Genomic DNA, 8976 nt, shown 5'->3' on the forward strand with positions numbered 1-8976 from the left:
GAGTGGGAGGATTGCTCTCCACTCGGTAGGATTTTTTCAAACTTAGGCGAGTGCCGGACTGCAGCTAGGTCTCTAAGTGAGAGAACTTAGGCGAGTGTTGGACTGCAGCTAAGGCCCCGAGTGGGAGGATTGCTCTCCACTCGGTAGGATTTTTTCAAACTTAGGCGAGTGCTGGACTGCAGCTAAGCCCCCGAGTGGGAGGATTGCTCTCCACTCGGTAGGATTTTTTCAAACTTAGGAGAAACGGATTCGCAGCTAAGCCCCCGAGTGGGAGGCTTGCTCTCCACTCGGTAGGATTTTTTCAAACTCAGGCGAAACGGATTCGCAGCTAAGCCCCCGAGTGGGAGGCTGGCTCGTCACTCGGTAGGAAACTGTTTTTACAAACTTAGGCGAAGCGGATTCGCAGCTAAGCCACCCACTGGGGGATTTCTTACACAAACAAAAACAATAATAATCACTGGGAAAATTATAACGCTCTTGTCTTTGACAAATAAACTATAGGCGTTTTTCTTATTACATCTCATCCGAGTGAGAATTCAAGTATAAAAGGGGCGGAGTAGCTCCGCATTCCAGGCTCGTGGCTCATCAATCTGACGATCGACATTGTAGAGGTGGTATGCTCCATTGTGGAGGTCTCTGGTGACTATGAAGGGGCCTTCCCAAGTAGGAGCGAGCTTGTGTGGTTTCTGCTGATCCACTCGGAGGACTAAGTCTCCTTCTTTGAAGGCTCGGCTCTTCACATTTCTGGCATGGAATTGACGCAAGTCTTGCTGATAGATGGTCGATCGAATCAAGGCCATTTCTCTTTCTTCTTCTACGAGGTCGACTGTGTCCTGCCGGGCTTGTTCTGCCTCATCTTCTGAGTAGAGCTCGACTCTGGGAGTGTTGTGAAGCAGGTCACTCGATAAGACTACCTCGGCTCCGTAGACCAAAAAGAATGGGGTTCTTCCGGTCGATCGATTCGGGGTTGTCCTCAATCCCCAAAGGATTGATGGAAGCTCGTCGACCCATGCACCTGCTGCGTGCTTGAGATCGCGCATCAATCGGGGTTTCAGTCCTTTGAGAATTAGGCCGTTTGCCCTTTCTGCTTGCCCATTCGACTGGGGGTGAGCGACTGAAGCATAGTCGACCCGAGTGCCCTGAGAGGCGCAGAAGGCCCTGAATTTGTCGGAATCGAAGTTTGACCCGTTGTCGGTGATGATGCTGTGTGGAACTCCATATCTGAATATCAACTCTCTGATGAAACTGATAGCGGTGCAAGCATCAAGATTCTTGATAGGCTTGGCTTCAATCCATTTGGTGAACTTGTCGACTGCTACCAGCACATGAGTGAAGCCGCTCCTGCCTGTTCTCAGTGGCCCAACCATGTCTAGCCCCCAAACAGCGAAGGGCCAGACGAGTGGAATGGTTTTCAGGGCTGACGCGGGCTTGTGCGGCATATTGGAGTAATACTGACATCCTTCACATTTGTCGACTATCTCTTTCGCCATCTCATTGGCTCTTGGCCAGTAGAACCCCGCTCGGTATGCTTTAGCCACAATGGTCCGAGAGGACGCATGATGACCACAGGTCCCCGAGTGGATATCGTTAAGGATCATCTGACCTTCTTCTAGTGTAACACACTTCTGGCCGACCCCAGTCGCGCTTTCTCTATATAACTGTCCCTTTATGACTATAAAGGCCTTGGATCGACGGACGATCTGTCGAGCCTCTTCTTCGTCTTCTGGGAGTTCTTTCCTTAGGATGTATGCGATGTACGGTTCCGTCCAGACGGGAGTGATAACCAAGACTTCCATGACTAGGTCGACCACAGCTGGAACTTCAACTTCACTCTGATCCGTGGCACTTTTTGGCTGCGGGGCCTCTTCAGCGAAGGGATCCTCCTGGACTGATGGTGTGTGGATATGTTCTAGAAACACATTGCTGGGAATGGCTTCTCTTTTGGAACCTATTTTTGCCAGATCATCACCTGCTTGATTTTTCAGTCGGGGTATGTGGTGAAGCTCTAACCCCTCGAATTTATTCTCCAGCTTTCTCACTGCATTGCAATAACCAGTCATGGCTGGACTTCTGACGTCCCATTCCTTCATCACTTGATTGACCACCAAATCTGAGTAGCCATAGACCATGAGGCGACGGATGCCGAGTGAAATGGCCATGCGCAACCCATATAAAAGTGCTTCATATTCTGCCTCGTTGTTAGAGGAATCAAAGTGGATTTGAAGAACATATCTGAGTTTATCTCCTCTTGGAACCACTCCGGCGCTGGAACCATTTAGCATCTTGGAACCGTCAAAAAACATGGTCCAATGCTCCGAGTGAACCTGAGTCGGCAGTTGTTGTTCAATCCACTCGGCGACGAAATTCGCGATTGCTTGGGACTTGATAGCTTTCTTTGCCTCAAACTTGATATCTAGGGGAAGGAGTTTGATCGCCCGTTTTGCCACTCGACCGGTTGCATCCCTGTTATGCAGGATCTCTGACAATGGAGCGTCGCTGACCAATGTAATGGAATGATCAGAGAAGTAGTGAGCAACTTTCTTGGTGGTCATATAAATCCCATATACAAGCTTCTGATAGTGAGGATATCTTTGCTTTGACGGGGTCAAGACTTCAAAAATATAATATACTGGGCGATGAACTTTGAAGGTTTTCCCTTCCTCGTCCCGCTCGACCGTAAGTACCATACTGACGACTTGTCCTGTGGCTGCAATATAAAGCAGCAAAGGCTCCTTGCTGATTGGGGCAGCAAGCACCGGCTGGGTGGAGAGCAGAGCTTTGAGCTCTGCAAATGCTGCATCAGCTTCAAGAGTCCACTCGAACTTGTCGGACTTCTTCATCAATCGGTAAAGAGGCAATGCCTTTTCACCGAGACGAGATATGAATCGACTTAGGGCGGCCAAGCAACCAGTAAGCTTCTGGACGTCGTGCACTCGCACAGGGCTTTTCATTCGAAGTATAGTGCCAACTTTTTCTGGATTGGCGTCGATTCCCCGTTCGGAAACGAGAAAACCGAGTAACTTTCCGCCAGGGACTCCGAATGTGCACTTTGATGGATTAAGCTTGATATCATACCTCCTGAGGTTGGCAAAGGTTTCGGCAAGGTCAGTCAGCAGGTCAGAACCCTTCCGTGACTTGACCACGATATCATCCATGTATGCTTCTACATTTCGACTGATTTGAGTGAGTAAACACTTCTGAATCATCCTCATGAATGTAGCTCCGGCATTCTTGAGGCCGAATGGCATGGTAATATAACAGAAGCACCCGAATGGAGTGATGAAAGCTGTCTTGATCTCGTCAGGTCCATACAGACGGATCTGATGGTACCCGGAATAGGCATCCAAGAAAGACAGTCGCTCACATCCCACGGTCGAGTCGACTATCTGGTCGATGCGGGGGAGAGGAAAATGATCTTTCGGGCAGGCCCGATTGATATGTTTAAAATCAATGCACATGCGAAGTGACTTGTCCTTCTCGGGGACCATGACAACGTTGGCGAGCCACTCGGAGTGGTAGATTTCTCGGATGAACTCCGCTGCTAGGAGCCGAGCCACTTCCTCGCCAATAGCCTTTCTATTTTGGACGGCGGACCGTCGGAGATGTTCCTTGATAGGTTTTACTTTTGAGTAGACTCTCAGGCGATGCTCAGCCAGCTCCCTGGGAACACCTGGCATGTCAGAAGGCTTCCATGCGAAAATGTCCCAGTTCTCACGGAGGAACTGGATGAGCGCTTCTTCCTATTTGGAGTCGAGTGTTGTCGAGATATGAGTCGGAGTGGCGCCGGGGTCGGTCGGGTGGATGTGAGCTGTCTTCGTATCGCCAGTCGACTGGAAAGCTGACTCTGTAGTGGGCTTCTTGGCTCACAACAGATCACTCGGGTCTGCAGTCTTCTGGTATTCCTGCAACTCCACCACTGCCATCTGCGCGTCGGTGATCCTCGAACCTTTCTGAAAACATTCTTCCGCTTTCTTCCGATTGCCCGTAATGGTGATCACACCTTTGGGGCCAGGCATCTTAAATTTGAGATACACGTAACATGGTCGGGCCATGAAGCGTGCATAAGCCGGCCTACCCAGAATAGCGTGATAGGCACTCTGGAAGTCCACAACTTCAAACATCAACTTTTCTTCGCGGTAATTCTTGGAATCACCGAAAACCACATCAAGAGCAATCTGGCCGAGTGATTCAGCCTTCTTCCCAGGAATGACTCCATGGAAACTCATGTTGCTGGCACTGAGTCTGGACATCGGAATGCCCATCCCCTTCAACGTCTCAGCGTATAATATGTTCAAACCACTGCCGCCATCCATCAGGACTTTGGTCAGTCGAGTGCCTTCAACAACTGGGTCGACCACCAAAGCTTGCCTCCCAGGGGTGGCGATGTGTATTGGGTGGTCGGACTGGTCGAATGTTATGGCAGTCTAAGACCATTTCAGGTAACTAGGTGTCGCCGGAGCGACCATATTCACCTCTCGGTTAATAACTTTCAGTCGACTTTTGCTCTCAACATCAGCAAAAATCATCAGGGTGGAATTGACTTGAGGGTATCCGTCATCACTATCCTCTTTGTCCTCGACCTTGTCTGACTCCTTTTCCTTACCCTTGGGTTGCTTGCCCTGGAACTGCTGGATCAAGAGTTGACACTGCCGAGTGGTATGTTTCGGGTAAATGAAATTACCCTTTTCATCTTTCTTTGTGTGGACGAGACATGGTAAGTCCAACACATCATTCCCCTCCTGGTCTTTAACCTTTTTTGGATTCCAAGGCCCTTTAGGTTTCCCTTTAGACTTTTCTTGGGCCAAAGCTAAGGCTTCCTCGGGAGCCGCTGGCTCGGCTTTCCGCTTCTATTTCCGATTGGAATTGTCTCCAGTTTCTTGGGCGACTGACTTGAGCTTGCCACTCCTGAGTCGATCCTCATCTTCACCATTAGTGTACTTGGTGGCAATCTCCATCATCCGATTCAGGGACATATCTCCGGTTCGACCGAATTTCAAATTCAACTCTCTGTACATGACGCCTTCCTTGAAGGCACAAACTGCTTGGTGGTCAGGCACATTCTCCATCGAGTGATGTAACGTGATCCATCTCTGGATATAATCCCTCAAAGTTTCATTCGGCTTTTGCACACAAGACCGCAATTCCGCCAGTCCTGCTGGGTGCTTGCATATGCCCTCAAATGTGGTGACGAACACTCGGGAGAGATCTTCCCAAGTGTAAATGCTGCTAGGCGCTAACTGGTTTAGCCACGCTCTGGCCGAGCCCTCCAACATGAGAGGCAGGTGCTTCATGGCCACTTCATCATTGCCGCCGCCAATCTGGACGGCCACTCGGTAGTCCTCAAGCCAAGTATCGGGCTTGGACTCGCCAGTGAACTTACTGACTCCAGTCGCCAACCGGAAATTGGGAGGAATCACAGCAGCCCTGATGGCTCTACTAAAGCACTCTGGCCCCGAAACATGTACTCTGCTGCTGGCAGGCGCATCTCTGTCGTGGCCTTCTCGGTGAGCCCTGTTCCTGTCGACTAGACCCTGGACGAGGATGGATCTCGCGTCAAAGCCTGGCCCTCTGGGGTTGACTGGAATCCTTCGCCCACCACTATGAGGGCGCATGTCATCCTGCTGGCGAGGCACATACGACCCGCTCCTCGGGGGAGGCGTGGGCACTCGACGTCGACCGTCACGATCGACTCGGTGATCATACTGCTCATGGTTCCCATACTGGTCACGCCGGTCTCCACGTCCCTCATGCCTCGGGGGCGATCTCGGGCTGTGAGCCGAGTGGACTGTGTCTGCGGCAACGGATCTGCTGTGAATTATGTTCCGCGATTGAGAAACATCGGAATTCTGATTTCCCGCTGCCTGGAGTAACGCTCTGATCTGCAGCAAGCCTCTGCCAGCCTCCGACTAGGAAGGCTGAATCGAGTCCGCTATACGGGCCGCAGCTGCTAAATTCTGAATCGGAGTCCGATATACCTGCGGGGGCGGGAAGAGCTGAAGTCGACTGGATTCGGGAACCCGTTGTCGCGCACGCTCGTCGAGTGCTCGCTGGAAGTTCTCCAATCGAGTGCACTCGGCCAAGTTTTCCAGGCGCGCGTCCTCCAAGGCGCGAGCCTCGGGGGTTTCTCCAACGATAGGAGTGTGCAGCGCATCCATGTTCCGGCGGCGAAGTTCTTCTCTCTGTCGCGACGTGAGAGGCTCGGGAAGATACTCCTCATGGGGACGCGACGGGTCGCCTCCTCTTGCGCCTCCATCGGTGCAGGTAAAACCGAGGGGACTGGGCGGTCCATCGACCATTAGAACCTCCGCCGCTGGATCGCTGCTGTCGCACTCGGATGCAGTCTCTTCGGAGCCGGTCGAACAGGCCATAGAGGGATTCGTCGGGCTCGATCGCCGCGGCTTGAGGGGTGGCCGACTGACGGGCCACCGCGTGTCTCACCCACCGCCGAAGCCTCGACCGACCGGAGCGCTTGCACCGGCGGGAAGCGGGAAGGGAGGACAACACAGGAGTCGACCAGTAGGGGGTCGACGGTTGCCGCAGGAGAACACCGTGGACGCACGCGCTAAAGTGCGTTGCCCCGCGGACAGGGAGCGCGTCCATGTCGAGCGGAGCCTCCTGAAGCCAGGCGGAGTCGTCGGCGATGAACGTGAGCGCGCCGAGACGGATCTCGCTGCCCTCCACCAAAACTCCGTCGAAAACCATGATGATTCGGGTCGGAAAAGATCGCAACTCCTCCAACAAAATGCTAAAACACCTGCCCCACGGTGGGCGCCAACTGTCGTGGTTCTAAGTCTGACAGTAATGTAGGGGGGTAAGTATGGAGAGGCGAGATCTTAGCTATGGAGAGGTTGTAAGGACGCAAGGTTTACGAGTTCAGGCCCTTCTCGGAAGAAGTAAAAGCCCTACTTCTCGGAGCCTGGAGGCGGTCGACTAGATTATGCGTGTATGAGTTACAGAGGTGCGAACCCTTGTCTCGGAGGAGGGGGTGGCTTATATAGAGTGCGCCAGGACCCCGGCCAGCCCACGTTACGAAGGGTTCAATGTACATTAAGGTAGGGCGTTACTGATAACGCTAGTAATAAAGTGCTATGATGACCATAAGCTACTTAATGACCGACCGTTAGCGTGCGGAGTGACTTTAGGTCTCCTGGCCGTCGAGTGGTTGGATCTTGGTCGAGTAATTGCTTCTTGGTCGAATGTCTACGAGTCTGTCGAGTGGAACACCTCCAAGTCGATTGAAAGGTGATTTATTCTAGAGGTGTCCTTGGATAGGGCAGTTAGGACAGGTCCGTGACCCTACCCTAGGTACATAGCTTCATCAGGGAGACCCCTCCCCCTTCGACGAGGTGAGGGACGATACCATGAATATGGCCAGCATACTTTGCCTTATCAAGGATGGACGCCAGGGCATCAACCACCATCTTGAACAGAAAAGGCAAGAAAGGGTCGCCCTGGTGAACCCCGTAGAGGGTGGGGAAGTAGGGCCCGATGTCCCCGTTGATGTTCACAGCAGTCCGTCCGCAGGAGACAAGCTGCATGACCCTAGTCACCCAACGGTCGTCGAAGCCCTTGCGAAGCAACACTTCCCGCAAGAAGGGCCAGTGGACCGTGTCATAGGCCTTGTGGAAGTCGAGCTTCAGAAACACCACCCGATGGTGTCTCAGCCGGACCTCGTGAAGGACTTTGTGGAATACCAGAACCCCATCAAGAATAAATCGGCCTTTAATGAAGGCGGATTAATTCGGGTGGGTAATCGTGTCCACGAGCAGAGTCACCATATTGGCGTACCCTTTGGCCAAGATCCGAAATATCACATTGATCACGGTGATTGGTCAAAATTGGCGGATGTCGGAGGCGCCCGGGACCTTGGGGATGAGGATCACGATGCCGTAGTTGAGGCGCCCAAGATCCATAGTGCCTGAGAAGAATTCCTCGAACAGGGCCATGACCTCCGGTTTGATGGTCGGCCAGAACGTCTTAAAAAACGTCACTGGTAGGCCATCCGGACCCGGGGCCGAGGAGGGGGTCATCCCTTTAATAGCCTCGAGAACCTCATCTTCGGCGAAGGGGGCCACTAAAGCAGCATTGGCCGCATCCGAGACCAATTGAGCACCGGACCAAATGTCGGGGGCGAGACTAGCCCCACCCCGAGGGGTGGGGGTAAATAGGGCCTTGTAGAAGCCATCCACATGGGAATGGATGGCCGAGGGGCGAACGAGAGGGGTCTCTCCATCCCAGAGGCAGTGGATGGAGTTGCGGCGCCGGCGACCGTTCGCCACTGCCTGGAAATAGGCGGTGTTGGCATCTCCCCGGAGTACCCACCGTTGGGTACCACACAGATGCCAGTAGGCCTCTTCATCAGTGTAGATGGTTGAAAGCTGGTCTTCAAGGTCATATCGCACCACCCACTCATCTGGGGAGATTCCAGACGTGTCAGCACGGGCATCCAGAGCTTGGATAGCCAGCAGAAGGGCCTTTTTCTGCTCTTGGAGGTCCCGCCCAAGGTTTGCACCCCACCCTCTCATGAATTGTCGGGCAAGCTTGGCACAAAAGTGCCACGAGTCAACAGCCGACATGGCGCGATGCGGGGAAGAACGGGCATAGATCCAGCGAGCGGCCACCGCCTCCCGGAAGCCGGCCTGGTTGAGCCAGAAGAGCTCAAACCGGAAGCGCGGCGGGGAGGGGGGCACTCGTCGGCGGTGGAGAGGAGGAGGGGGACATGGTCAGACCTGATCCGGTAATCGCACGAAGCGAGGCCAGGGGACAGCATAATTCCCATTCCGGGGAAACTAGGACGCAATCCAAAACGGATTGCGTCGGGTCAGCCTGACGGTTTGTCCAAGTGAAATGGGCACCCGTCCGGTCCAGTTCACGGAGACCCAGCTCCGCGATCCAATCATTGAATAACTGCATCCGGGGGAGGTTAATCCGGTCATTATTCTTCTCATCCAGGGATCGGATGAGATTAAAGTCTCC

At 53.2% G+C, this 8976-nt stretch overlaps 1 pseudogene; it reads right to left on the minus strand.

Moving 5' to 3' along the window:
* The window catches only part of LOC119357556, a 16168-nt pseudogene extending 7592 nt beyond the window's left edge, over positions 1-8576 (minus strand).
* Positions 8577-8976: the final 400 nt, after the last annotated feature.

This window comes from Triticum dicoccoides, chromosome 2A (genome assembly GCF_002162155.2).
Source record: "Triticum dicoccoides isolate Atlit2015 ecotype Zavitan chromosome 2A, WEW_v2.0, whole genome shotgun sequence".
Classification (NCBI taxonomy): Eukaryota; Viridiplantae; Streptophyta; class Magnoliopsida; order Poales; family Poaceae; genus Triticum; species Triticum dicoccoides.